Source organism: Pleurodeles waltl, chromosome 7 (assembly GCF_031143425.1).
Source record: "Pleurodeles waltl isolate 20211129_DDA chromosome 7, aPleWal1.hap1.20221129, whole genome shotgun sequence".
Classification (NCBI taxonomy): Eukaryota; Metazoa; Chordata; class Amphibia; order Caudata; family Salamandridae; genus Pleurodeles; species Pleurodeles waltl.
This window is the reverse complement of record NC_090446.1, coordinates 228009409-228037104: the sequence shown is the minus strand read 5'-3', so window position 1 is coordinate 228037104 and position 27696 is coordinate 228009409.

Here is a 27696-nt window from a genome sequence, read left to right as displayed (position 1 = left end):
AACGTCCCAAAGCGCAACATGGACACAGCCAAATTTTTGAAGGAAAACAGATGTGTTTTTTGAAAAGTGCCTACCTGTAGATTTTGGCCTGTAGCTCAGCCGCCACCTAGGGAAACCTACCAAACCTGTGCATTTCTGAAAACTAGAGACCTAGGGGAATCCAAGATGGGGTGACTTGTGTGGCTCGGACCAGATTCTGTTACCCAGAATCCTTTGCTAACCTCAAAATTTGGCTAAAAAAACATATGTTCCTCACATTTCTGTGGCAGAAAGTTCTGGAATCTGAGAGGAGCCACGAATATCCATCCACCCAGCGTTCCCCCATGTCTCCCGATAAAAATGATACCTCAATTGTGTGGGTAGGCCTAGCGCCCGCAACAGGAAACGCCCCAAAGCGCAACGGCGACACATCCACATTTTTGAAGGAAAACAGAGGTGTTTTTTGCAAAGTGCCTACCTGTAGATTTTGGCCTGTAGCTCAGCCACCACCTAGGGAAACCTACCAAACCTGTGCATTTCTGAAAACTAGAGACCTAGAGGAATCCAAGATGGGGTGACTTGTGTGGCTCGGACCAGGTTCTGTTACCCAGAATCCATTGCAAACCTCAAAATGTGGCTAAAAAAACACATGTTCCTCACATTTCTGTGGCAGAAAGTTCTGGAATCTGAGAGGAGCCACAAATTTCCTTCCACCTAGCGTTCCCCCATGTCTCCCGATAAAAATGATACCTCACTTGTGTGGGTAGGCCTAGCGCCCGCGACAGGAAACGCCCCAAAGCGCAACGTGGACACAGCCAAATTTATGAAGGAAAACAGAGGTGTTTTTTGCAAAGTGCCTACCTGTAGATTTTGGCCTGTAGCTCAGCCGCCACCTAGGGAAACCTACCAAACCTGTGCATTTCTGAAAACTAGAGACCTAGGGGAATCCAAGATGGGGTGACTTGTGTGGCTCGGACCAGGTTCTGTTACCCAGAATCCATTGCAAACCTCAACATTTGGCTAAAAAAACACATGTTCCTCACATTTCTGTGGCAGAAAGTTCTGGAATCTGAGAGGAGCCACAAATTTCCTTCCACCTAGCGTTCCCCCACGTCTCCCGATAAAAATGATACCTCACTTGTGTGGGTAGGCCTAGCGCCCGCGACAGGAAACGCCCCAAAGCGCAACTTGGACACAGCCACATTTTTGAAGGAAAACAGAGGTGTTTTCTGCAAAGTGCCTGCCTGTAGATTTTGGCCTGTAGCTCAGCCGCCACCTAGGGAAACCTACCAAACCTGTGCATTTCTGAAAACTAGAGACCTAGGGGAATCCAAGATGGGGTGACTTGTGTGGCTCGGACCAGGTTCTGTTACCCAGAATCCTTTGCAAACCTCAAAATTAGGCTAAAAAAACACATGTTCCTCACATTTCTGTGGCAGAAAGTTCTGGAATCTGAGAGGAGCCACAAATTTCCTTTCACACAGCGTTCCCCCACGTCTCACGATAAAAATGATACCTCATTTGTGTGGGTAGGCCTAGTGCCCGCGACAGGAAACGTCCCAAAGCGCAACATGGACACAGCCAAATTTTTGAAGGAAAACAGATGTGTTTTTTGAAAAGTGCCTACCTGTAGATTTTGGCCTGTAGTTCAGCCGCCACCTAGGGAAACCTACCAAACCTGTGCATTTCTGAAAACTAGAGACCTAGTGGAATCCAAGAAGGGGTGACTTGTGTGGCTTGGACCAGGTTCTGTTAGCCAGAATCCATTGCAAACCTCAAAATTTGGCTAAAAAAACACATGTTCCACATTTCTGTGGCAGAAAGCTCTGGAATCTGAGAGGAGCCACAAATTTCCTTCCACCCAGCGTTGCCCCACGTCTCCCGATAAAAATGATACCTCACTTGTGTGGGTAGGCCTAGCGCCCGTGACAGGAAACGCCCCAAAGCGCAACGTGGACACAGCCAAATTTTTGAAGGAAAACAGAGGTGTTTTTTGCAAAGTGCCTAGCTGTAGATTTTGGCCTGTAGCTCAGCTGCCACCTAGGGAAACCTACCAAACCTGTGCATTTCTGAAAACTAGAGACCTAGGGGAATCCAAGATGGGGTGAATTGTGTGGCTCGGACCAGGTTCTGTTACCCAGAATCCATTGCAAACCTCAACATTTGGCTAAAAAAACACATGTTCCTCACATTTCTGTGGCAGAAAGTTCTGGAATCTGAGAGGAGCCACAAATTTCCTTCCACCTAGCATTCCCCCATGTCTCCCGATAAAAATGATACCTCACTTGTGTGGGTAGGCCTAGCGCCCGCGACAGGAAACGCCCCAAAGCGCAACGTGGACACAGCCAAATTTTTGAAGGAAAACAGAGGTGTTTTTTGCAAAGTGCCTACCTGTAGATTTTGGCCTGTAGCTCAGCCACCACCTAGGGAAACCTACCAAACCTGTGCATTTCTGAAAACTAGAGACCTAGAGGAATCCAAGATGGGGTGACTTGTGTGGCTCGGACCAGGTTCTGTTACCCAGAATCCATTGCAAACCTCAAAATTTGGCTAAAAAAACACATGTTCCTCACATTTCTGTGGCAGAAAGTTCTGGAATCTGAGAGGAGCCACAAATTTCCTTCCACCCAGCTTTCCCCCATGTCTCCCGATAAAAATGATACCTCACATGTGTTGGTAGACCTAGCGCCCGCGACAGGAAACGCCCCAAAGCGCAACCTGGACACATCCAAATTTGTGAAGGAAAACAGAGGTGTTGTTTGCAAAGTGCCTACCTGTAGATTTTGGCCTGTAGCTCAGCCGCCACCTAGGGAAACCAACCAAACCTGTGCATTCCTGAAAACTAGAGACCTAGGGGAATCCAACATGGGGTGACTTGTGTGGCTCGGACCAGATTCTGTTACCCAGAATCCTTTGCTAACCTCAAAATTTGGCTAAAATAACATATGTTCCTCACATTTCTGTGGCAGAAAGTTCTGGAATCTGAGAGGAGCCACGAATATCCATCCACCCAGCGTTCCCCCATGTCTCCCGATAAAAATGATACCTCAATTGTGTGGGTAGGCCTAGCGCCCGCAACAGGAAACGCCCCAAAGCGCAACGTGGACACATCCACATTTTTGAAGGAAAACAGAGGTGTTTTTTGCAAAGTGCCTACCTGTAGATTTTGGCCTGTAGCTCAGCCGCCACCTAGGGAAACCTACCAAACCTGTGCATTTCTGAAAACTAGAGACCTAGGGCAATCCAAGATGGGGTGACTTGTGTGGCTCGGACCAGGTTCTGTTACCCAGAATCCTTTGCAAACCTCAAAATTTGGCTAAAAAAACACATGTTCCTCACATTTCTGTGGCAGAAAGTTCTGGAATCTGAGAGGAGCCACAAATTTCCTTTCACACAGCGTTCCCCCACGTCTCACGATAAAAATGATACCTCATTTGTGTGGGTAGGCCTAGTGCCCGCAACAGGAAACGTCCCAAAGCGAAACATGGACACAGCCAAATTTTTGAAGGAAAACAGATGTGTTTTTTGAAAAGTGCCTACCTGTAGATTTTGGCCTGTAGCTCAGCCGCCACCTAGGGAAACCTACCAAACCTGTGCATTTCTGAAAACTAGAGACCTAGGGGAATCCAAGAAGGGGTGACTTGTGTGGCTTGGACCAGGTTCTGTTAGCCAGAATCCATTGCAAACCTCAAAATTTGGCTAAAAAAACACATGTTCCTCACATTTCTGTGGCAGAAAGTTCTGGAATCTGAGAGGAGCCACAAATTTCCTTCCACCCAGCGTTGCCCCACGTCTCCCGATAAAAATGATACCTCACTTGTGTGGGTAGGCCTAGCGCCCGTGACAGGAAACGCCCCAAAGCGCAACGTGGACACAGCCAAATTTTTGAAGGAAAACAGAGGTGTTTTTTGCAAAGTGCCTAGCTGTAGATTTTGGCCTGTAGCTCAGCTGCCACCTAGGGAAACCTACCAAACCTGTGCATTTCTGAAAACTAGAGACCTAGGGGAATCCAAGATGGGGTGAATTGTGTGGCTCGGACCAGGTTCTGTTACCCAGAATCCATTGCAAACCTCAACATTTGGCTAAAAAAACACATGTTCCTCACATTTCTGTGGCAGAAAGTTCTGGAATCTGAGAGGAGCCACAAATTTCCTTCCACCCAGCATTCCCCCATGTCTCCCGATAAAAATGATACCTCACTTGTGTGGGTAGGCCTAGCGCCCGCGACAGGAAACGCCCCAAAGCGCAACGTGGACACAGCCAAATTTTTGAAGGAAAACAGAGGTGTTTTTTGCAAAGTGCCTACCTGTAGATTTTGGCCTGTAGCTCAGCCGCCACCTAGGGAAACCAACCAAACCTGTGCATTCCTGAAAACTAGAGACCTAGGGGAATCCAACATGGGGTGACTTGTGTGGCTCGGGCCAGGTTCTGTTACCCAGAATCCTTTGCTAACTTCAAAATTTGGCTAAAAAAACATATGTTCCTCACATTTCTGTGGCAGAAAGTTCTGGAATCTGAGAGGAGCCACGAATATCCATCCACCCAGCGTTCCCCCATGTCTCCCGATAAAAATGATACCTCAATTGTGTGGGTAGGCCTAGCGCCCGCAACAGGAAACGCCCCAAAGCGCAACGTGGACACATCCAAATTTTTGAAGGAAAACAGAGGTGTTTTTTGCAAAGTGCCTACCTGTAGATTTTGGCCTGTAGCTCAGCCGCCACCTAGGGAAACCTACCAAACCTGTGCATTTCTGAAAACTAGAGACCTAGGGCAATCCAAGATGGGGTGACTTGTGTGGCTCGGACCAGGTTCTGTTACCCAGAATCCTTTGCAAACCTCAAAATTTGGCTAAAAAAACACATGTTCCTCACATTTCTGTGGCAGAAAGTTCTGGAATCTGAGAGGAGCCACAAATTTCCTTTCACACAGCGTTCCCCCACGTCTCACGATAAAAATGATACCTCATTTGTGTGGGTAGGCCTAGTGCCCGCGACAGGAAACGTCCCAAAGCGCAACATGGACACAGCCAAATTTTTGAAGGAAAACAGATGTGTTTTTTGAAAAGTGCCTACCTGTAGATTTTGGCCTGTAGCTCAGCCGCCACCTAGGGAAACCTACCAAACCTGTGCATTTCTGAAAACTAGAGACCTAGGGGAATCCAAGATGGGGTGACTTGTGTGGCTCGGACCAGATTCTGTTACCCAGAATCCTTTGCTAACCTCAAAATTTGGCTAAAAAAACATATGTTCCTCACATTTTTGTGGCAGAAAGTTCTGGAATCTGAGAGGAGCCACGAATATCCATCCACCCAGCGTTCCCCCATGTCTCCCGATAAAAATGATACCTCAATTGTGTGGGTAGGCCTAGCGCCCGCAACAGGAAACGCCCCAAAGCGCAACGTGGACACATCCACATTTTTGAAGGAAAACAGATGTGTTTTTTGCAAAGTGCCTACCTGTAGATTTTGGCCTGTAGCTCAGCCGCCACCTAGGGAAACCTACCAAACCTGTGCATTTCTGAAAACTAGAGACCTAGGGCAATCCAAGATGGGGTGACTTGTGTGGCTCGGACCAGGTTCTGTTACCCAGAATCCTTTGCAAACCTCAAAATTTGGCTAAAAAAACACATGTTCCTCACATTTCTGTGGCAGAAAGTTCTGGAATCTGAGAGGAGCCACAAATTTCCTTTCACACAGCGTTCCCCCACGTCTCACGATAAAAATGATACCTCATTTGTGTGGGTAGGCCTAGTGCCCGCGACAGGAAACGTCCCAAAGCGCAACATGGACACAGCCAAATTTTTGAAGGAAAACAGATGTGTTTTTTGAAAAGTGCCTACCTGTAGATTTTGGCCTGTAGCTCAGCCGCCACCTAGGGAAACCTACCAAACCTGTGCATTTCTGAAAACTAGAGACCTAGGGGAATCCAAGAAGGGGTGACTTGTGTGGCTTGGACCAGGTTCTGTTAGCCAGAATCCATTGCAAACCTCAAAATTTGGCTAAAAAAACACATGTTCCTCACATTTCTGTGGCAGAAAGTTCTGGAATCTGAGAGGAGCCACGAATATCCATCCACCCAGCGTTCCCCCATGTCTCCCGATAAAAATGATACCTCAATTGTGTGGGTAGGCCTAGCGCCCGCAACAGGAAACGCCCCAAAGCGCAACGTGGACACATCCAAATTTTTGAAGGAAAACAGAGCTGTTTTTTGCAAAGTGCCTACCTGTAGATTTTGGCCTGTAGCTCAGCCGCCACCTAGGGAAACCTACCAAACCTGTGCATTTCTGAAAACTAGAGACCTAGGGCAATCCAAGATGGGGTGACTTGTGTGGCTCGGACCAGGTTCTGTTACCCAGAATCCTTTGCAAACCTCAAAATTTGGCTAAAAAAACACATGTTCCTCACATTTCTGTGGCAGAAAGTTCTGGAATCTGAGAGGAGCCACAAATTTCCTTTCACACAGCGTTCCCCCACGTCTCACGATAAAAATGATACCTCATTTGTGTGGGTAGGCCTAGTGCCCGCGACAGGAAACGTCCCAAAGCGCAACATGGACACAGCCAAATTTTTGAAGGAAAACAGATGTGTTTTTTGAAAAGTGCCTACCTGTAGATTTTGGCCTATAGCTCAGCCGCCACCTAGGGAAACCTACCAAACCTGTGCATTTCTGAAAACTAGAGACCTAGGGGAATCCAAGAAGGGGTGACTTGTGTGGCTTGGACCAGGTTCTGTTAGCCAGAATCCATTGCAAACCTCAAAATTTGGCTAAAAAAACATATGTTCCTCACATTTCTGTGGCAGAAAGTTCTGGAATCTGAGAGGAGCCACGAATATCCATCCACCCAGCGTTCCCCCATGTCTCCCGATAAAAATGATACCTCAATTGTGTGGGTAGGCCTAGCGCCCGCAACAGGAAACGCCCCAAAGCGCAACGTGGACACATCCAAATTTTTGAAGGAAAACAGAGGTGTTTTTTGCAAAGTGCCTACCTGTAGATTTTGGCCTGTAGCTCAGCCGCCACCTAGGGAAACCTACCAAACCTGTGCATTTCTGAAAACTAGAGACCTAGGGCAATCCAAGATGGGGTGACTTGTGTGGCTCGGACCAGGTTCTGTTACCCAGAATCCTTTGCAAACCTCAAAATTTGGCTAAAAAAACACATGTTCCTTACATTTCTGTGGCAGAAAGTTCTGGAATCTGAGAGGAGCCACAAATTTCCTTTCACACAGCGTTCCCCCACGTCTCACGATAAAAATGATACCTCATTTGTGTGGGTAGGCCTAGTGCCCGCGACAGGAAACGTCCCAAAGCGCAACATGGACACAGCCAAATTTTTGAAGGAAAACAGATGTGTTTTTTGAAAAGTGCCTACCTGTAGATTTTGGCCTGTAGCTCAGCCGCCACCTAGGGAAACCTACCAAACCTGTGCATTTCTGAAAACTAGAGACCTAGGGGAATCCAAGATGGGGTGACTTGTGTGGCTCGGACCAGATTCTGTTACCCAGAATCCTTTGCTAACCTCAAAATTTGGCTAAAAAAACATATGTTCCTCACATTTTTGTGGCAGAAAGTTCTGGAATCTGAGAGGAGCCACGAATATCCATCCACCCAGCGTTCCCCCATGTCTCCCGATAAAAATGATACCTCAATTGTGTGGGTAGGCCTAGCGCCCGCAACAGGAAACGCCCCAAAGCGCAACGTGGACACATCCACATTTTTGAAGGAAAACAGATGTGTTTTTTGCAAAGTGCCTACCTGTAGATTTTGGCCTGTAGCTCAGCCGCCACCTAGGGAAACCTACCAAACCTGTGCATTTCTGAAAACTAGAGACCTAGGGCAATCCAAGATGGGGTGACTTGTGTGGCTCGGACCAGGTTCTGTTACCCAGAATCCTTTGCAAACCTCAAAATTTGGCTAAAAAAACACATGTTCCTCACATTTCTGTGGCAGAAAGTTCTGGAATCTGAGAGGAGCCACAAATTTCCTTTCACACAGCGTTCCCCCACGTCTCACGATAAAAATGATACCTCATTTGTGTGGGTAGGCCTAGTGCCCGCGACAGGAAACGTCCCAAAGCGCAACATGGACACAGCCAAATTTTTGAAGGAAAACAGATGTGTTTTTTGAAAAGTGCCTACCTGTAGATTTTGGCCTGTAGCTCAGCCGCCACCTAGGGAAACCTACCAAACCTGTGCATTTCTGAAAACTAGAGACCTAGGGGAATCCAAGAAGGGGTGACTTGTGTGGCTTGGACCAGGTTCTGTTAGCCAGAATCCATTGCAAACCTCAAAATTTGGCTAAAAAAACACATGTTCCTCACATTTCTGTGGCAGAAAGTTCTGGAATCTGAGAGGAGCCACGAATATCCATCCACCCAGCGTTCCCCCATGTCTCCCGATAAAAATGATACCTCAATTGTGTGGGTAGGCCTAGCGCCCGCAACAGGAAACGCCCCAAAGCGCAACGTGGACACATCCAAATTTTTGAAGGAAAACAGAGCTGTTTTTTGCAAAGTGCCTACCTGTAGATTTTGGCCTGTAGCTCAGCCGGCACCTAGGGAAACCTACCAAACCTGTGCATTTCTGAAAACTAGAGACCTAGGGCAATCCAAGATGGGGTGACTTGTGTGGCTCGGACCAGGTTCTGTTACCCAGAATCCTTTGCAAACCTCAAAATTTGGCTAAAAAAACACATGTTCCTCACATTTCTGTGGCAGAAAGTTCTGGAATCTGAGAGGAGCCACAAATTTCCTTTCACACAGCGTTCCCCCACGTCTCACGATAAAAATGATACCTCATTTGTGTGGGTAGGCCTAGTGCCCGCGACAGGAAACGTCCCAAAGCGCAACATGGACACAGCCAAATTTTTGAAGGAAAACAGATGTGTTTTTTGAAAAGTGCCTACCTGTAGATTTTGGCCTGTAGCTCAGCCGCCACCTAGGGAAACCTACCAAACCTGTGCATTTCTGAAAACTAGAGACCTAGGGGAATCCAAGAAGGGGTGACTTGTGTGGCTTGGACCAGGTTCTGTTAGCCAGAATCCATTGCAAACCTCAAAATTTGGCTAAAAAAACATATGTTCCTCACATTTCTGTGGCAGAAAGTTCTGGAATCTGAGAGGAGCCACGAATATCCATCCACCCAGCGTTCCCCCATGTCTCCCGATAAAAATGATACCTCAATTGTGTGGGTAGGCCTAGCGCCCGCAACAGGAAACGCCCCAAAGCGCAACGTGGACACATCCAAATTTTTGAAGGAAAACAGAGGTGTTTTTTGCAAAGTGCCTACCTGTAGATTTTGGCCTGTAGCTCAGCCGCCACCTAGGGAAACCTACCAAACCTGTGCATTTCTGAAAACTAGAGACCTAGGGCAATCCAAGATGGGGTGACTTGTGTGGCTCGGACCAGGTTCTGTTACCCAGAATCCTTTGCAAACCTCAAAATTTGGCTAAAAAAACACATGTTCCTTACATTTCTGTGGCAGAAAGTTCTGGAATCTGAGAGGAGCCACAAATTTCCTTTCACACAGCGTTCCCCCACGTCTCACGATAAAAATGATACCTCATTTGTGTGGGTAGGCCTAGTGCCCGCGACAGGAAACGTCCCAAAGCGCAACATGGACACAGCCACATTTTTGAAGGAAAACAGGTGTTTTTTGAAAAGTGCCTACCTGTAGATTTTGGCCTGTAGCTCAGCCGCCACCTAGGGAAACCTACCAAACCTGTGCATTTCTGAAAACTAGAGACCTAGGGGAATCCAAGATGGGGTGACTTGTGTGGCTCGGACCAGATTCTGTTACCCAGAATCCTTTGCTAACCTCAAAATTTGGCTAAAATAACATATGTTCCTCACATTTCTGTGGCAGAAAGTTCTGGAATCTGAGAGGAGCCACGAATATCCATCCACCCAGCGTTCCCCCATGTCTCCCGATAAAAATGATACCTCAATTGTGTGGGTAGGCCTAGCGCCCGCAACAGGAAACGCCCCAAAGCGCAACGTGGACACATCCACATTTTTGAAGGAAAACAGAGGTGTTTTTTGCAAAGTGCCTACCTGTAGATTTTGGCCTGTAGCTCAGCCGCCACCTAGGGAAACCTACCAAACCTGTGCATTTCTGAAAACTAGAGACCTAGGGCAATCCAAGATGGGGTGACTTGTGTGGCTCGGACCAGGTTCTGTTACCCAGAATCCTTTGCAAACCTCAAAATTTGGCTAAAAAAACACATGTTCCTCACATTTCTGTGGCAGAAAGTTCTGGAATCTGAGAGGAGCCACAAATTTCCTTTCACACAGCGTTCCCCCACGTCTCACGATAAAAATGATACCTCATTTGTGTGGGTAGGCCTAGTGCCCGCGACAGGAAACGTCCCAAAGCGCAACATGGACACAGCCAAATTTTTGAAGGAAAACAGAGCTGTTTTTTGCAAAGTGCCTAGCTGTAGATTTTGGCCTGTAGCTCAGCTGCCACCTAGGGAAACCTACCAAACCTGTGCATTTCTGAAAACTAGAGACCTAGGGGAATCCAAGATGGGGTGAATTGTGTGGCTCGGACCAGGTTCTGTTACCCAGAATCCATTGCAAACCTCAACATTTGGCTAAAAAAACACATGTTCCTCACATTTCTGTGGCAGAAAGTTCTGGAATCTGAGAGGAGCCACAAATTTCCTTCCACCCAGCATTCCCCCATGTCTCCCGATAAAAATGATACCTCACTTGTGTGGGTAGGCCTAGCGCCCGCGACAGGAAACGCCCCAAAGCGCAACGTGGACACAGCCAAATTTTTGAAGGAAAACAGAGGTGTTTTTTGCAAAGTGCCTACCTGTAGATTTTGGCCTGTAGCTCAGCCGCCACCTAGGGAAACCAACCAAACCTGTGCATTCCTGAAAACTAGAGACCTAGGGGAATCCAACATGGGGTGACTTGTGTGGCTCGGGCCAGGTTCTGTTACCCAGAATCCTTTGCTAACTTCAAAATTTGGCTAAAAAAACATATGTTCCTCACATTTCTGTGGCAGAAAGTTCTGGAATCTGAGAGGAGCCACGAATATCCATCCACCCAGCGTTCCCCCATGTCTCCCGATAAAAATGATACCTCAATTGTGTGGGTAGGCCTAGCGCCCGCAACAGGAAACGCCCCAAAGCGCAACGTGGACACATCCAAATTTTTGAAGGAAAACAGAGGTGTTTTTTGCAAAGTGCCTACCTGTAGATTTTGGCCTGTAGCTCAGCCGCCACCTAGGGAAACCTACCAAACCTGTGCATTTCTGAAAACTAGAGACCTAGGGCAATCCAAGATGGGGTGACTTGTGTGGCTCGGACCAGGTTCTGTTACCCAGAATCCTTTGCAAACCTCAAAATTTGGCTAAAAAAACACATGTTCCTCACATTTCTGTGGCAGAAAGTTCTGGAATCTGAGAGGAGCCACAAATTTCCTTTCACACAGCGTTCCCCCACGTCTCACGATAAAAATGATACCTCATTTGTGTGGGTAGGCCTAGTGCCCGCGACAGGAAACGTCCCAAAGCGCAACATGGACACAGCCAAATTTTTGAAGGAAAACAGATGTGTTTTTTGAAAAGTGCCTACCTGTAGATTTTGGCCTGTAGCTCAGCCGCCACCTAGGGAAACCTACCAAACCTGTGCATTTCTGAAAACTAGAGACCTAGGGGAATCCAAGATGGGGTGACTTGTGTGGCTCGGACCAGATTCTGTTACCCAGAATCCTTTGCTAACCTCAAAATTTGGCTAAAAAAACATATGTTCCTCACATTTTTGTGGCAGAAAGTTCTGGAATCTGAGAGGAGCCACGAATATCCATCCACCCAGCGTTCCCCCATGTCTCCCGATAAAAATGATACCTCAATTGTGTGGGTAGGCCTAGCGCCCGCAACAGGAAACGCCCCAAAGCGCAACGTGGACACATCCACATTTTTGAAGGAAAACAGATGTGTTTTTTGCAAAGTGCCTACCTGTAGATTTTGGCCTGTAGCTCAGCCGCCACCTAGGGAAACCTACCAAACCTGTGCATTTCTGAAAACTAGAGACCTAGGGCAATCCAAGATGGGGTGACTTGTGTGGCTCGGACCAGGTTCTGTTACCCAGAATCCTTTGCAAACCTCAAAATTTGGCTAAAAAAACACATGTTCCTCACATTTCTGTGGCAGAAAGTTCTGGAATCTGAGAGGAGCCACAAATTTCCTTTCACACAGCGTTCCCCCACGTCTCACGATAAAAATGATACCTCATTTGTGTGGGTAGGCCTAGTGCCCGCGACAGGAAACGTCCCAAAGCGCAACATGGACACAGCCAAATTTTTGAAGGAAAACAGATGTGTTTTTTGAAAAGTGCCTACCTGTAGATTTTGGCCTGTAGCTCAGCCGCCACCTAGGGAAACCTACCAAACCTGTGCATTTCTGAAAACTAGAGACCTAGGGGAATCCAAGAAGGGGTGACTTGTGTGGCTTGGACCAGGTTCTGTTAGCCAGAATCCATTGCAAACCTCAAAATTTGGCTAAAAAAACACATGTTCCTCACATTTCTGTGGCAGAAAGTTCTGGAATCTGAGAGGAGCCACGAATATCCATCCACCCAGCGTTCCCCCATGTCTCCCGATAAAAATGATACCTCAATTGTGTGGGTAGGCCTAGCGCCCGCAACAGGAAACGCCCCAAAGCGCAACGTGGACACATCCAAATTTGTGAAGGAAAACAGAGGTGTTTTTTGCAAAGTGCCTACCTGTAGATTTTGGCCTGTAGCTCAGCCGCCACCTAGGGAAACCTACCAAACCTGTGCATTTCTGAAAACTAGAGACCTAGGGCAATCCAAGATGGGGTGACTTGTGTGGCTCGGACCAGGTTCTGTTACCCAGAATCCTTTGCAAACCTCAAAATTTGGCTAAAAAAACACATGTTCCTCACATTTCTGTGGCAGAAAGTTCTGGAATCTGAGAGGAGCCACAAATTTCCTTTCACACAGCGTTCCCCCACGTCTCACGATAAAAATGATACCTCATTTGTGTGGGTAGGCCTAGTGCCCGCGACAGGAAACGTCCCAAAGCGCAACATGGACACAGCCAAATTTTTGAAGGAAAACAGATGTGTTTTTTGAAAAGTGCCTACCTGTAGATTTTGGCCTGTAGCTCAGCCGCCACCTAGGGAAACCTACCCAACCTGTGCATTTCTGAAAACTAGAGACCTAGGGGAATCCAAGAAGGGGTGACTTGTGTGGCTTGGACCAGGTTCTGTTAGCCAGAATCCATTGCAAACCTCAAAATTTGGCTAAAAAAACACATGTTCCTCACATTTCTGTGGCAGAAAGTTCTGGAATCTGAGAGGAGCCACAAATTTCCTTCCACCCAGCGTTGCCCCACGTCTCCCGATAAAAATGATACCTCACTTGTGTGGGTAGGCCTAGCGCCCGTGACAGGAAACGCCCCAAAGCGCAACGTGGACACAGCCAAATTTTTGAAGGAAAACAGAGGTGTTTTTTGCAAAGTGCCTAGCTGTAGATTTTGGCCTGTAGCTCAGCTGCCACCTAGGGAAACCTACCAAACCTGTGCATTTCTGAAAACTAGAGACCTAGGGGAATCCAAGATGGGGTGAATTGTGTGGCTCGGACCAGGTTCTGTTACCCAGAATCCTTTGCTAACCTCAAAATTTGGCTAAAAAAACACATGTTCCTCACATTTCTGTGGCAGAAAGTTCTGGAATCTGAGAGGAGCCACAAATTTCCATCCACCCAGCGTTTCCCCATGGTTCCCGATAAAAATGATACCTCACTTCTGTGGGTAGGCCTAGCGCCCGTGACAGGAAAGGCCCCAAAGCACAACGTGGACACAGCCAAATTTTTGAAGGAAAACAGAGGTGTTTTTTGCAAAGTGCCTACCTGTAGATTTTGGCCTGTAGCTCAGCCGCCACCTAGGGAAACCTACCAAACCTGTGCATTTCTGAAAACTAGAGACCTAGGGGAATCCAAGATGGGGTGACTTGTGTGGCTCGGACCAGGTTCTGTTACCCAGAATCCATTGCAAACCTCAACATTTGGCTAAAAAAAAAACACATGTTCCTCACATTTCTGTGGCAGAAAGTTCTGGAATCTGAGAGGAGCCACAAATTTCCTTCCTCCTAGCGTTCCCCCACGTCTCCCGATACAAAATGATACCTCACTTGTGTGGGTAGGCCTAGCGCCCGCGACAGGAAACGCCCCAAAGAGCAACGTGGACACAGCCAAATTTTTGAAGGAAAACAGAGGTGTTTTTTGCAAAGTGCCTACCTATAGATTTTGGCCTGTAGCTCAGCCGCCACCTAGGGAAACCTACAAAACCTGTGCATTTCTGAAAACTAGAGACCTAGGGGAATCCAAGATGGGGTGACTTGTGTGGCTCGGACCAGGTTCTGTTACCCAGAATCCATTGCAAACCTCAACATTTGGCTAAAAAAACACATGTTCCTCACATTTCTGTGGCAGAAAGTTCTGGAATCTGAGAGGAGCCACAAATTTCAATCCACCCAGCGTTCCCCCATGGTTCCCGATAAAAATGATACCTCACTTCTGTGGGTAGGCCTAGCGCCCGTGACAGGAAAGGCCCCAAAGCACAACGTGGACACAGCCAAATTTTTGAAGGAAAACAGGCGTTTTTTGCAAAGTGCCTACCTGTAGATTTTGGCCTGTAGCTCAGCCGCCACCTAGGGAAACCTACCAAACCTGTGCATTCCTGAAAACTAGAGACCTAGGGGAATCCAACATGGGGTGACTTGTGTGGCTCGGACCAGGTTCTGTTACCCAGAATCCTTTGCAAACCTCAAAATTTGGCTAAAAAAACACATGTTCCTCACATTTCTGTGGCAGAACGTTCTGGAATCTGAGAGGAGCCACGAATTTCTTTCCATCCAGCGTTCCCCCATGTCTCCCGATAAAAATGATACCTCACATGTGTGGGTAGACCTAGCGCCCGCGACAGGAAACGCCCCAAAGCGCAACGTGAACACATCCAAATTTGTGAAGGAAAACAGAGGTGTTGTTTGCAAAGTGCCTACCTGTAGATTTTGGCCTGTAGCTCAGCCGCCACCTAGGGAAACCTACCAAACCTGTGCATTCCTGAAAACTAGAGACCTAGGGGAATCCAACATGGGGTGACTTGTGTGGCTCGGACCAGGTTCTGTTACCCAGAATCCTTTGCTAACCTCAAAATTTGGCAAAAAAAACACATGTTCCTCACATTTCTGTGGCAGAAAGTTCTGGAATCTCAGAGGAGCCACAAATTTCCATCCACCCAGCGTTCCCCCATGGTTCCCGATAAAAATGATACCTCACTTCTGTGGGTAGGCCTAGCGCCCGTGACAGGAAAGGCCCCAAAGCACAACGTGGACACAGCCAAATTTTTGAAGGAAAACAGAGGTGTTTTTTGCAAAGTGCCTACCTGTAGATTTTGGCCTGTAGCTCAGCCACCACCTAGGGAAACCTACCAAACCTGTGCATTTCTGAAAACTAGAGACCTAGAGGAATCCAAGATGGCGTGACTTGTGTGGCTCGGACCAGGTTCTGTTACCCAGAATCCATTGCAAACCTCAAAATTTGGCGAAAAAAAACACATGTTCCTCACATTTCTGTGGCAGAAAGTTCTGGAATCTGAGAGGAGCCACAAATTTCCTTCCACCCAGCGTTCCCCCATGTCTCCCGATAAAAATGATACCTCACTTGTGTGGGTAGGCCTAGCGCCCGCGACAGGAAACGCCCCAAAGCGCAACGTGGAAACAGCCAAATTTTTGAAGGAAAACAGAGGTGTTTTTTGCAAAGTGCCTACCTGTAGATTTTGGCCTGTAGCTCAGCCGCCACCTAGGGAAACCTACCAAACCTGCGCATTTCTGAAAACTAGAGACCTAGGGAAATCCAAGATGGGGTGACTTGTGTGGCTCGGACCAGGTTCTGTTACCCAGAATCCATTGCAAACCTAAAAATTTGGCTAAAAAAACACATGTTCCTCAAATTTCTGTGGCAGAAAGTTCTGGAATCTGAGAGGAGCCACAAATTTCCTTCCACCCAGCGTTCCCCCACGTCTCCCGATAAAAATGATACCTCACTTGTGTGGGTAGGCCTAGCGCCCGTGACAGGAAACGCCCCAAACCGCAACGTGGACACAGCCAAATTTTTGAAGGAAAACAGAGGTGTTTTTTGCAAAGTGCCTACCTGTAGATTTTGGCCTGTAGCTCAGCCGCCACCTAGGGAAACCTACCAAACCTGTGCATTTCTGAAAACTAGAGACCTAGGGGAATCCAAGATGGGGTGACTTGTGTGGCTCGGACCAGGTTCTGTTACCCAGAATCCATTGCAAACCTAAAAATTTGGCTAAAAAAACACATGTTCCTCAAATTTCTGTGGCAGAAAGTTCTGGAATCTGAGAGGAGCCACAAATTTCCTTCCACCCAGCGTTCCCCCACGTCTCCCGATAAAAATGATACCTCACTTGTGTGGGTAGGCCTAGCGCCCGTGACAGGAAACGCCCCAAACCGCAACGTGGACACAGCCAAATTTTTGAAGGAAAACAGAGGTGTTTTTTGCAAAGTGCCTACCTGTAGATTTTGGCCTGTAGCTCAGCCGCCACCTAGGGAAACCTACCAAACCTGTGCATTTCTGAAAACTAGAGACCTAGGGGAATCCAAGATGGGGTGACTTGTGTGGCTCGGACCAGGTTCTGTTACCCAGAATCCATTGCAAACCTCAACATTTGGCTAAAAAAAAAACACATGTTCCTCACATTTCTGTGGCAGAAAGTTCTGGAATCTGAGAGGAGCCACAAATTTCCTTCCTCCTAGCGTTCCCCCACGTCTCCCGATACAAAATGATACCTCACTTGTGTGGGTAGGCCTAGCGCCCGCGACAGGAAACGCCCCAAAGAGCAACGTGGACACAGCCAAATTTTTGAAGGAAAACAGAGGTGTTTTTTGCAAAGTGCCTACCTATAGATTTTGGCCTGTAGCTCAGCCGCCACCTAGGGAAACCTACAAAACCTGTGCATTTCTGAAAACTAGAGACCTAGGGGAATCCAAGATGGGGTGACTTGTGTGGCTCGGACCAGGTTCTGTTACCCAGAATCCATTGCAAACCTCAACATTTGGCTAAAAAAACACATGTTCCTCACATTTCTGTGGCAGAAAGTTCTGGAATCTGAGAGGAGCCACAAATTTCCTTTCACACAGCGTTCCCCCACGTCTCACGATAAAAATGATACCTCATTTGTGTGGGTAGGCCTAGTGCCCGCGACAGGAAACGTCCCAAAGCGCAACATGGACACAGCCAAATTTTTGAAGGAAAACAGATGTGTTTTTTGAAAAGTGCCTACCTGTAGATTTTGGCCTGTAGCTCAGCCGCCACCTAGGGAAACCTACCAAACCTGTGCATTTCTGAAAACTAGAGACCTAGGGGAATCCAAGAAGGGGTGACTTGTGTGGCTTGGACCAGGTTCTGTTAGCCAGAATCCATTGCAAACCTCAAAATTTGGCTAAAAAAACACATGTTCCTCACATTTCTGTGGCAGAAAGTTCTGGAATCTGAGAGGAGCCACGAATATCCATCCACCCAGCGTTCCCCCATGTCTCCCGATAAAAATGATACCTCAATTGTGTGGGTAGGCCTAGCGCCCGCAACAGGAAACGCCCCAAAGCGCAACGTGGACACATCCAAATTTGTGAAGGAAAACAGAGGTGTTTTTTGCAAAGTGCCTACCTGTAGATTTTGGCCTGTAGCTCAGCCGCCACCTAGGGAAACCTACCAAACCTGTGCATTTCTGAAAACTAGAGACCTAGGGCAATCCAAGATGGGGTGACTTGTGTGGCTCGGACCAGGTTCTGTTACCCAGAATCCTTTGCAAACCTCAAAATTTGGCTAAAAAAACACATGTTCCTCACATTTCTGTGGCAGAAAGTTCTGGAATCTGAGAGGAGCCACAAATTTCCTTTCACACAGCGTTCCCCCACGTCTCACGATAAAAATGATACCTCATTTGTGTGGGTAGGCCTAGTGTCCGCGACAGGAAACGTCCCAAAGCGCAACATGGACACAGCCAAATTTTTGAAGGAAAACAGATGTGTTTTTTGAAAAGTGCCTACCTGTAGATTTTGGCCTGTAGCTCAGCCGCCACCTAGGGAAACCTACCAAACCTGTGCATTTCTGAAAACTAGAGACCTAGGGGAATCCAAGAAGGGGTGACTTGTGTGGCTTGGACCAGGTTCTGTTAGCCAGAATCCATTGCAAACCTCAAAATTTGGCTAAAAAAACACATGTTCCTCACATTTCTGTGGCAGAAAGTTCTGGAATCTGAGAGGAGCCACAAATTTCCTTCCACCCAGCGTTGCCCCACGTCTCCCGATAAAAATGATACCTCACTTGTGTGGGTAGGCCTAGCGCCCGTGACAGGAAACGCCCCAAAGCGCAACGTGGACACAGCCAAATTTTTGAAGGAAAACAGAGGTGTTTTTTGCAAAGTGCCTAGCTGTAGATTTTGGCCTGTAGCTCAGCTGCCACCTAGGGAAACCTACCAAACCTGTGCATTTCTGAAAACTAGAGACCTAGGGGAATCCAAGATGGGGTGAATTGTGTGGCTCGGACCAGGTTCTGTTACCCAGAATCCTTTGCTAACCTCAAAATTTGGCTAAAAAAACACATGTTCCTCACATTTCTGTGGCAGAAAGTTCTGGAATCTGAGAGGAGCCACAAATTTCCATCCACCCAGCGTTTCCCCATGGTTCCCGATAAAAATGATACCTCACTTCTGTGGGTAGGCCTAGCGCCCGTGACAGGAAAGGCCCCAAAGCACAACGTGGACACAGCCAAATTTTTGAAGGAAAACAGAGGTGTTTTTTGCAAAGTGCCTACCTGTAGATTTTGGCCTGTAGCTCAGCCGCCACCTAGGGAAACCTACCAAACCTGTGCATTTCTGAAAACTAGAGACCTAGGGGAATCCAAGATGGGGTGACTTGTGTGGCTCGGACCAGGTTCTGTTACCCAGAATCCATTGCAAACCTCAACATTTGGCTAAAAAAAAAACACATGTTCCTCACATTTCTGTGGCAGAAAGTTCTGGAATCTGAGAGGAGCCACAAATTTCCTTCCTCCTAGCGTTCCCCCACGTCTCCCGATACAAAATGATACCTCACTTGTGTGGGTAGGCCTAGCGCCCGCGACAGGAAACGCCCCAAAGAGCAACGTGGACACAGCCAAATTTTTGAAGGAAAACAGAGGTGTTTTTTGCAAAGTGCCTACCTATAGATTTTGGCCTGTAGCTCAGCCGCCACCTAGGGAAACCTACAAAACCTGTGCATTTCTGAAAACTAGAGACCTAGGGGAATCCAAGATGGGGTGACTTGTGTGGCTCGGACCAGGTTCTGTTACCCAGAATCCATTGCAAACCTCAACATTTGGCTAAAAAAACACATGTTCCTCACATTTCTGTGGCAGAAAGTTCTGGAATCTGAGAGGAGCCACAAATTTCAATCCACCCAGCGTTCCCCCATGGTTCCCGATAAAAATGATACCTCACTTCTGTGGGTAGGCCTAGCGCCCGTGACAGGAAAGGCCCCAAAGCACAACGTGGACACAGCCAAATTTTTGAAGGAAAACAGGCGTTTTTTGCAAAGTGCCTACCTGTAGATTTTGGCCTGTAGCTCAGCCGCCACCTAGGGAAACCTACCAAACCTGTGCATTCCTGAAAACTAGAGACCTAGGGGAATCCAACATGGGGTGACTTGTGTGGCTCGGACCAGGTTCTGTTACCCAGAATCCTTTGCAAACCTCAAAATTTGGCTAAAAAAACACATGTTCCTCACATTTCTGTGGCAGAACGTTCTGGAATCTGAGAGGAGCCACGAATTTCTTTCCATCCAGCGTTCCCCCATGTCTCCCGATAAAAATGATACCTCACATGTGTGGGTAGACCTAGCGCCCGCGACAGGAAACGCCCCAAAGCGCAACGTGAACACATCCAAATTTGTGAAGGAAAACAGAGGTGTTGTTTGCAAAGTGCCTACCTGTAGATTTTGGCCTGTAGCTCAGCCGCCACCTAGGGAAACCTACCAAACCTGTGCATTCCTGAAAACTAGAGACCTAGGGGAATCCAACATGGGGTGACTTGTGTGGCTCGGACCAGGTTCTGTTACCCAGAATCCTTTGCTAACCTCAAAATTTGGCTAAAAAAACACATGTTCCTCACATTTCTGTGGCAGAAAGTTCTGGAATCTCAGAGGAGCCACAAATTTCCATCCACCCAGCGTTCCCCCATGGTTCCCGATAAAAATGATACCTCACTTCTGTGGGTAGGCCTAGCGCCCGTGACAGGAAAGGCCCCAAAGCACAACGTGGACACAGCCAAATTTTTGAAGGAAAACAGAGGTGTTTTTTGCAAAGTGCCTACCTGTAGATTTTGGCCTGTAGCTCAGCCACCACCTAGGGAAACCTACCAAACCTGTGCATTTCTGAAAACTAGAGACCTAGAGGAATCCAAGATGGCGTGACTTGTGTGGCTCGGACCAGGTTCTGTTACCCAGAATCCATTGCAAACCTCAAAATTTGGCGAAAAAAAACACATGTTCCTCACATTTCTGTGGCAGAAAGTTCTGGAATCTGAGAGGAGCCACAAATTTCCTTCCACCCAGCGTTCCCCCATGTCTCCCGATAAAAATGATACCTCACTTGTGTGGGTAGGCCTAGCGCCCGCGACAGGAAACGCCCCAAAGCGCAACGTGGAAACAGCCAAATTTTTGAAGGAAAACAGAGGTGTTTTTTGCAAAGTGCCTACCTGTAGATTTTGGCCTGTAGCTCAGCCGCCACCTAGGGAAACCTACCAAACCTGCGCATTTCTGAAAACTAGAGACCTAGGGAAATCCAAGATGGGGTGACTTGTGTGGCTCGGACCAGGTTCTGTTACCCAGAATCCATTGCAAACCTAAAAATTTGGCTAAAAAAACACATGTTCCTCAAATTTCTGTGGCAGAAAGTTCTGGAATCTGAGAGGAGCCACAAATTTCCTTCCACCCAGCGTTCCCCCACGTCTCCCGATAAAAATGATACCTCACTTGTGTGGGTAGGCCTAGCGCCCGTGACAGGAAACGCCCCAAACCGCAACGTGGACACAGCCAAATTTTTGAAGGAAAACAGAGGTGTTTTTTGCAAAGTGCCTACCTGTAGATTTTGGCCTGTAGCTCAGCCGCCACCTAGGGAAACCTACCAAACCTGTGCATTTCTGAAAACTAGAGACCTAGGGGAATCCAAGATGGGGTGACTTGTGTGGCTCGGACCAGGTTCTGTTACCCAGAATCCATTGCAAACCTAAAAATTTGGCTAAAAAAACACATGTTCCTCAAATTTCTGTGGCAGAAAGTTCTGGAATCTGAGAGGAGCCACAAATTTCCTTCCACCCAGCGTTCCCCCACGTCTCCCGATAAAAATGATACCTCACTTGTGTGGGTAGGCCTAGCGCCCGTGACAGGAAACGCCCCAAACCGCAACGTGGACACAGCCAAATTTTTGAAGGAAAACAGAGGTGTTTTTTGCAAAGTGCCTACCTGTAGATTTTGGCCTGTAGCTCAGCCGCCACCTAGGGAAACCTACCAAACCTGTGCATTTCTGAAAACTAGAGACCTAGGGGAATCCAAGATGGGGTGACTTGTGTGGCTCGGACCAGGTTCTGTTACCCAGAATCCATTGCAAACCTCAACATTTGGCTAAAAAAAAAACACATGTTCCTCACATTTCTGTGGCAGAAAGTTCTGGAATCTGAGAGGAGCCACAAATTTCCTTCCTCCTAGCGTTCCCCCACGTCTCCCGATACAAAATGATACCTCACTTGTGTGGGTAGGCCTAGCGCCCGCGACAGGAAACGCCCCAAAGAGCAACGTGGACACAGCCAAATTTTTGAAGGAAAACAGAGGTGTTTTTTGCAAAGTGCCTACCTATAGATTTTGGCCTGTAGCTCAGCCGCCACCTAGGGAAACCTACAAAACCTGTGCATTTCTGAAAACTAGAGACCTAGGGGAATCCAAGATGGGGTGACTTGTGTGGCTCGGACCAGGTTCTGTTACCCAGAATCCATTGCAAACCTCAACATTTGGCTAAAAAAACACATGTTCCTCACATTTCTGTGGCAGAAAGTTCTGGAATCTGAGAGGAGCCACAAATTTCAATCCACCCAGCGTTCCCCCATGGTTCCCGATAAAAATGATACCTCACTTCTGTGGGTAGGCCTAGCGCCCGTGACAGGAAAGGCCCCAAAGCACAACGTGGACACAGCCAAATTTTTGAAGGAAAACAGGCGTTTTTTGCAAAGTGCCTACCTGTAGATTTTGGCCAGTAGCTCAGCCGCCACCTAGGGAAACCTACCAAACCTGTGCATTTCTGAAAACTAGAGACCTAGGGGAATCCAAGATGGGGTGACTTGTGTGACTCGGACCAGGTTCTGTTACCCAGAATCCATTGCAAACCTAAAAATTTGGCTAAAAAAACACATGTTCCTCACATTTCTGTGGCAGAAAGTTCTGGAATCTGGGAGGAGCCACAAATTTCCTTCCACCCAGCGTTCCCCCACGTCTCCCGATAAAAATGATACCTCACTTGTGTGGATAGGCCTAACGCCCGTGACAGGAAACGCCCCAAAGCGCAACGTGGACACAGCCAAATTTTTGGAAGGAAAACAGAGGTGTTTTTTGCAAAGTGCCTACCTGTAGATTTGGGCCTGTAGCTCAGCCGCCACCTAGGGAAACCTACCAAACCTGTGCATTTCTGAAAACTAGAGACCTAGGGGAATCCAAGATGGGGTGACTTGTGTGGCTCGGACCAGGTTCTGTTACCCAGAATCCTTTGCAAACCTCAAAATTTGGCTAAAAAAACACATGTTCCTCACATTTCTGTGGCAGAACGTTCTGGAATCTGAGAGGAGCCACGAATTTCTTTCCACCCAGCGTTCCCCCATGTCTCCCGATAAAAATGATACCTCACATGTGTGGGTAGACCTAGCGCCCGCGACAGGAAACGCCCCAAAGCGCAACGTGGACACATCCAAATTTGTGAAGGAAAACAGAGGTGTTGTTTGCAAAGTGCCTACCTGTAGATTTTGGCCTGTAGCTCAGCCGCCACCTAGGGAAACCTACCAAACCTGTGCATTCCTGAAAACTAGAGACCTAGGGGAATCCAACATGGGGTGACTTGTGTGGCTCGGACCAGGTTCTGTTACCCAGAAACCTTTGCTAACCTCAAAATTTGGCTAAAAAAACACATGCTCCTCACATTTCTGTGGCAGAAAGTTCTGGAATCTGAGAGGAGCCACAAATTTCCATCCACCCAGCGTTCCCCCATGGTTCCCGATAAAAATGATACCTCACTTCTGTGGGTAGGCCTAGCGCCCGTGACAGGAAAGGCCCCAAAGCACAACGTGGACACAGCCACATTTTTGAAGGAAAACAGAGGTGTTTTTTGCAAAGTGCCTTCCTGTAGATTTTGGCCTGTAGCTCAGCCGCCACCTAGGGAAACCTACCAAACCTGTGCATTTCTGAAAACTAGAGACCTAGGGCAATCCAAGATGGGGTGACTTGTGTGGCTCGGACCAGGTTCTGTTACCCAGAATCCATTGCAAACCTCAACATTTGGCTAAAAAAACACATGTTCCTCACATTTCTGTGGCAGAAAGTTCTGGAATCTGAGAGGAGCCACAAATTTCCTTCCACCCAGCGTTCCCCCACGTCTTCCGATAAAAATTATACCTCACTTGTGTGGGTAGGCCTAGCGCCCGCGACAGGAAACGCCCCAAAGCGCAACGTGGACACAGCCAAATTTTTGAAGGAAAACAGAGGTGTTTTTTGCAAAGTGCCTACCTGTAGATTTTGGCCTGTAGCTCAGCCGCCACCTAGGGAAACCTACCAAACCTGTGCATTTCTGAAAACTAGAGACCTAGGGGAATCCAAGAAGGGGTGACTTGTGTGGCTTGGACCAGGTTCTGTTAGCCAGAATCCATTGCAAATCTCAAAATTTGGCTAAAAAAACACATGTTCCTCACATTTCTGTGGCAGAAAGTTCTGGAATCTGGGAGGAGCCACAAATTTCCTTCCACCCAGCGTTCCCCCACGTCTCCCGATAAAAATGATACCTCACTTGTGTGGGTAGGCCTAGCGCCCGCGACAGGAAACGCCCCAAAGTGCAACGTGGACACAGCCAAATTTTTTGAAGGAAAACAGAGATGTTTTTTGCAAAGTGCCTACCTGTAGATTTGGGCCTATAGCTCAGCCGCCACCTAGGGAAACCTACCAAACCTGTGCATTTCTGAAAACTAGAGACCTAGGGGAATCCAAGATGGGGTGACTTGTGTGGCTCGGACCAGGTTCTGTTACCCAGAATCCTTTGCAAACCTCAAAATTTGGCTAAAAAAACACATGTTCCTCACATTTCTGTGGCAGAACGTTCTGGAATCTGAGAGGAGCCACGAATTTCTTTCCACCCAGCGTTCCCCCATGTCTCCCGATAAAAATGATACCTCACATGTGTGGGTAGACCTAGCGCCCGCGACAGGAAACGCCCCAAAGCGCAACGTGGACACATCCAAATTTGTGAAGGAAAACAGAGGTGTTGTTTGCAAAGTGCCTACCTGTAGATTTTGGCCTGTAGCTCAGCCGCCACCTAGGGAAACCTACCAAACCTGTGCATTCCTGAAAACTAGAGACCTAGGGGAATCCAACATGGGGTGACTTGTGTGGCTCGGACCAGGTTCTGTTACCCAGAATCCTTTGCTAACCTCAAAATTTGGCTAAAAAAACACATGTTCCTCACATTTCTGTGGCAGAAAGTTCTGGAATCTGAGAGGAGCCACAAATTTCCATCCACCCAGCGTTCCCCCATGGTTCCCGATAAAAATGATACCTCACTTCTGTGGGTAGGCCTAGCGCCCGTGACAGGAAAGGCCCCAAAGCACAACGTGGACACAGCCAAATTTTTGAAGGAAAACAGAGGTGTTTTTTGCAAAGTGCCTTCCTGTAGATTTTGGCCTGTAGCTCAGCCGCCACCTAGGGAAACCTACCAAACCTGTGCATTTCTGAAAACTAGAGACCTAGGGCAATCCAAGATGGGGTGACTTGTGTGGCTCGGACCAGGTTCTGTTACCCAGAATCCATTGCAAACCTCAACATTTGGCTAAAAAAACACATGTTCCTCACATTTCTGTGGCAGAAAGTTCTGGAATCTGAGAGGAGCCACAAATTTCCTTCCACCCAGCGTTCCCCCACGTCTCCCGATAAAAATTATACCTCACTTGTGTGGGTAGGCCTAGCGCCCGCGACAGGAAACGCCCCAAAGCGCAACGTGGACACAGCCAAATTTTTGAAGGAAAACAGAGGTGTTTTTTGCAAAGTGCCTACCTGTAGATTTTGGCCTGTAGCTCAGCCGCCACCTAGGGAAAACTACCAAACCTGTGCATTTCTGAAAACTAGAGACCTAGGGGAATCCAAGAAGGGGTGACTTGTGTGGCTTGGACCAGGTTCTGTTAGCCAGAATCCATTGCAAACCTCAAAATTTGGCTAAAAAAACACATGTTCCTCACATTTCTGTGGCAGAACGTTCTGGAATCTGAGAGGAGCCACGAATTTCTTTCCACCCAGCGTTCCCCCATGTCTCCCGATAAAAATGATACCTCACATGTGTGGGTAGACCTAGCGCCCGCGACAGGAAACGCCCCAAAGCGCAACCTGGACACATCCAAATTTGTGAAGGAAAACAGAGGTGTTGTTTGCAAAGTGCCTACCTGTAGATTTTGGCCTGTAGCTCAGCCGCCACCTAGGGAAACCAACCAAACCTGTGCATTCCTGAAAACTAGAGACCTAGGGGAATCCAACATGGGGTGACTTGTGTGGCTCGGGCCAGGTTCTGTTACCCAGAATCCATTGCAAACCTCAACATTTGGCTAAAAAAAAACACATGTTCCTCACATTTCTGTGGCAGAAAGTTCTGGAATCTGAGAGGAGCCACAAATTTCCTTCCACCTAGCGTTCCCCCACGTCTCCCGATACAAAATGATACCTCACTTGTGTGGGTAGGCCTAGCGCCCGCGACAGGAAACGCCCCAAAGAGCAACGTGGACACAGCCAAATTTTTGAAGGAAAACAGAGGTGTTTTTTGCAAAGTGCCTACCTATAGATTTTGGCCTGTAGCTCAGCCGCCACCTAGGGAAACCTACAAAACCTGTGCATTTCTGAAAACTAGAGACCTAGGGGAATCCAAGATGGGGTGACTTGTGTGGCTCGGACCAGGTTCTGTTACCCAGAATCCATTGCAAACCTCAACATTTGGCTAAAAAAACACATGTTCCTCACATTTCTGTGGCCGAAAGTTCTGTTATCTGAGAGGAGCCACAAATTTCCTTCCACCTAGCGTTCCCCCACGTCTCCCGATAAAAATGATACCTCACTTGTGTGGGTAGGCCTAGCGCCCGCGACAGGAAACGCCCCAAAGCGCAACGTGGACACAGCCAAATTATTGAAGGAAAACAGGCGTTTTTTGCAAAGTGCCTACCTGTAGATTTTGGCCTGTAGCTCAGCCGCCACCTAGGGAAACCTACCAAACCTGTGCATTCCTGAAAACTAGAGACCTAGGGGAATCCAACATGGGGTGACTTGTGTGGCTCGGACCAGGTTCTGTTACCCAGAATCCTTTGCTAACCTCAAAATTTGGCTAAAAAAACACATGTTCCTCACATTTCTGTGGCAGAAAGTTCTGGAATCTGAGAGGAGCCACAAATTTCCATCCACCCAGCGTTCCCCCATGGTTCCCGATAAAAATGATACCTCACTTCTGTGGGTAGGCCTAGCGCCCGTGACAGGAAAGGCCCCAAAGCACAACGTGGACACAGCCAAATTTTTGAAGGAAAACAGAGGTGTTTTTTGCAAAGTGCCTTCCTGTAGATTTTGGCCTGTAGCTCAGCCGCCACCTAGGGAAACCTACCAAACCTGTGCATTTCTGAAAACTAGAGACCTAGGGCAATCCAAGATGGGGTGACTTGTGTGGCTCGGACCAGGTTCTGTTACCCAGAATCCATTGCAAACCTCAACATTTGGCTAAAAAAACACATGTTCCTCACATTTCTGTGGCAGAAAGTTCTGGAATCTGGGAGGAGCCACAAATTTCCTTCCACCCAGCGTTCCCCCACGTCTCCCGATAAAAATGATACGTCACTTGTGTGGGTAGGCCTAGCGCCCGCGACAGGAAACGCCCCAAAGCGCAACGTGGACACAGCCAAATTTTTTGAAGGAAAATAGAGGTGTTTTTTGCAAAGTGCCTACCTGTAGATTTGGGCCTGTAGCTCAGCCGCCACCCAGGGAAACCTACCAAACCTGTGCATTTCTGAAAACTAGAGACCTAGGGGAATCAAAGATGGGGTGACTTGTGTGGCTCGGACCAGGTTCTGTTACCCAGAATCCTTTGCAAACCTCAAAATTTGGCTAAAAAAACACATGTTCCTCACATTTCTGTGGCAGAAACGTTCTGGAATCTGAGAGGAGCCACGAATTTCTTTCCACCCAGCGTTCCCCCATGTCTCCCGATAAAAATGATACCTCACATGTGTGGGTAGACCTAGCGCCCGCGACAGGAAACGCCCCAAAGCGCAACGTGGACACATCCAAATTTGTGAAGGAAAACAGAGGTGTTGTTTGCAAAGTGCCAACCTGTAGATTTTGGCCTGTAGCTCAGCCGCCACC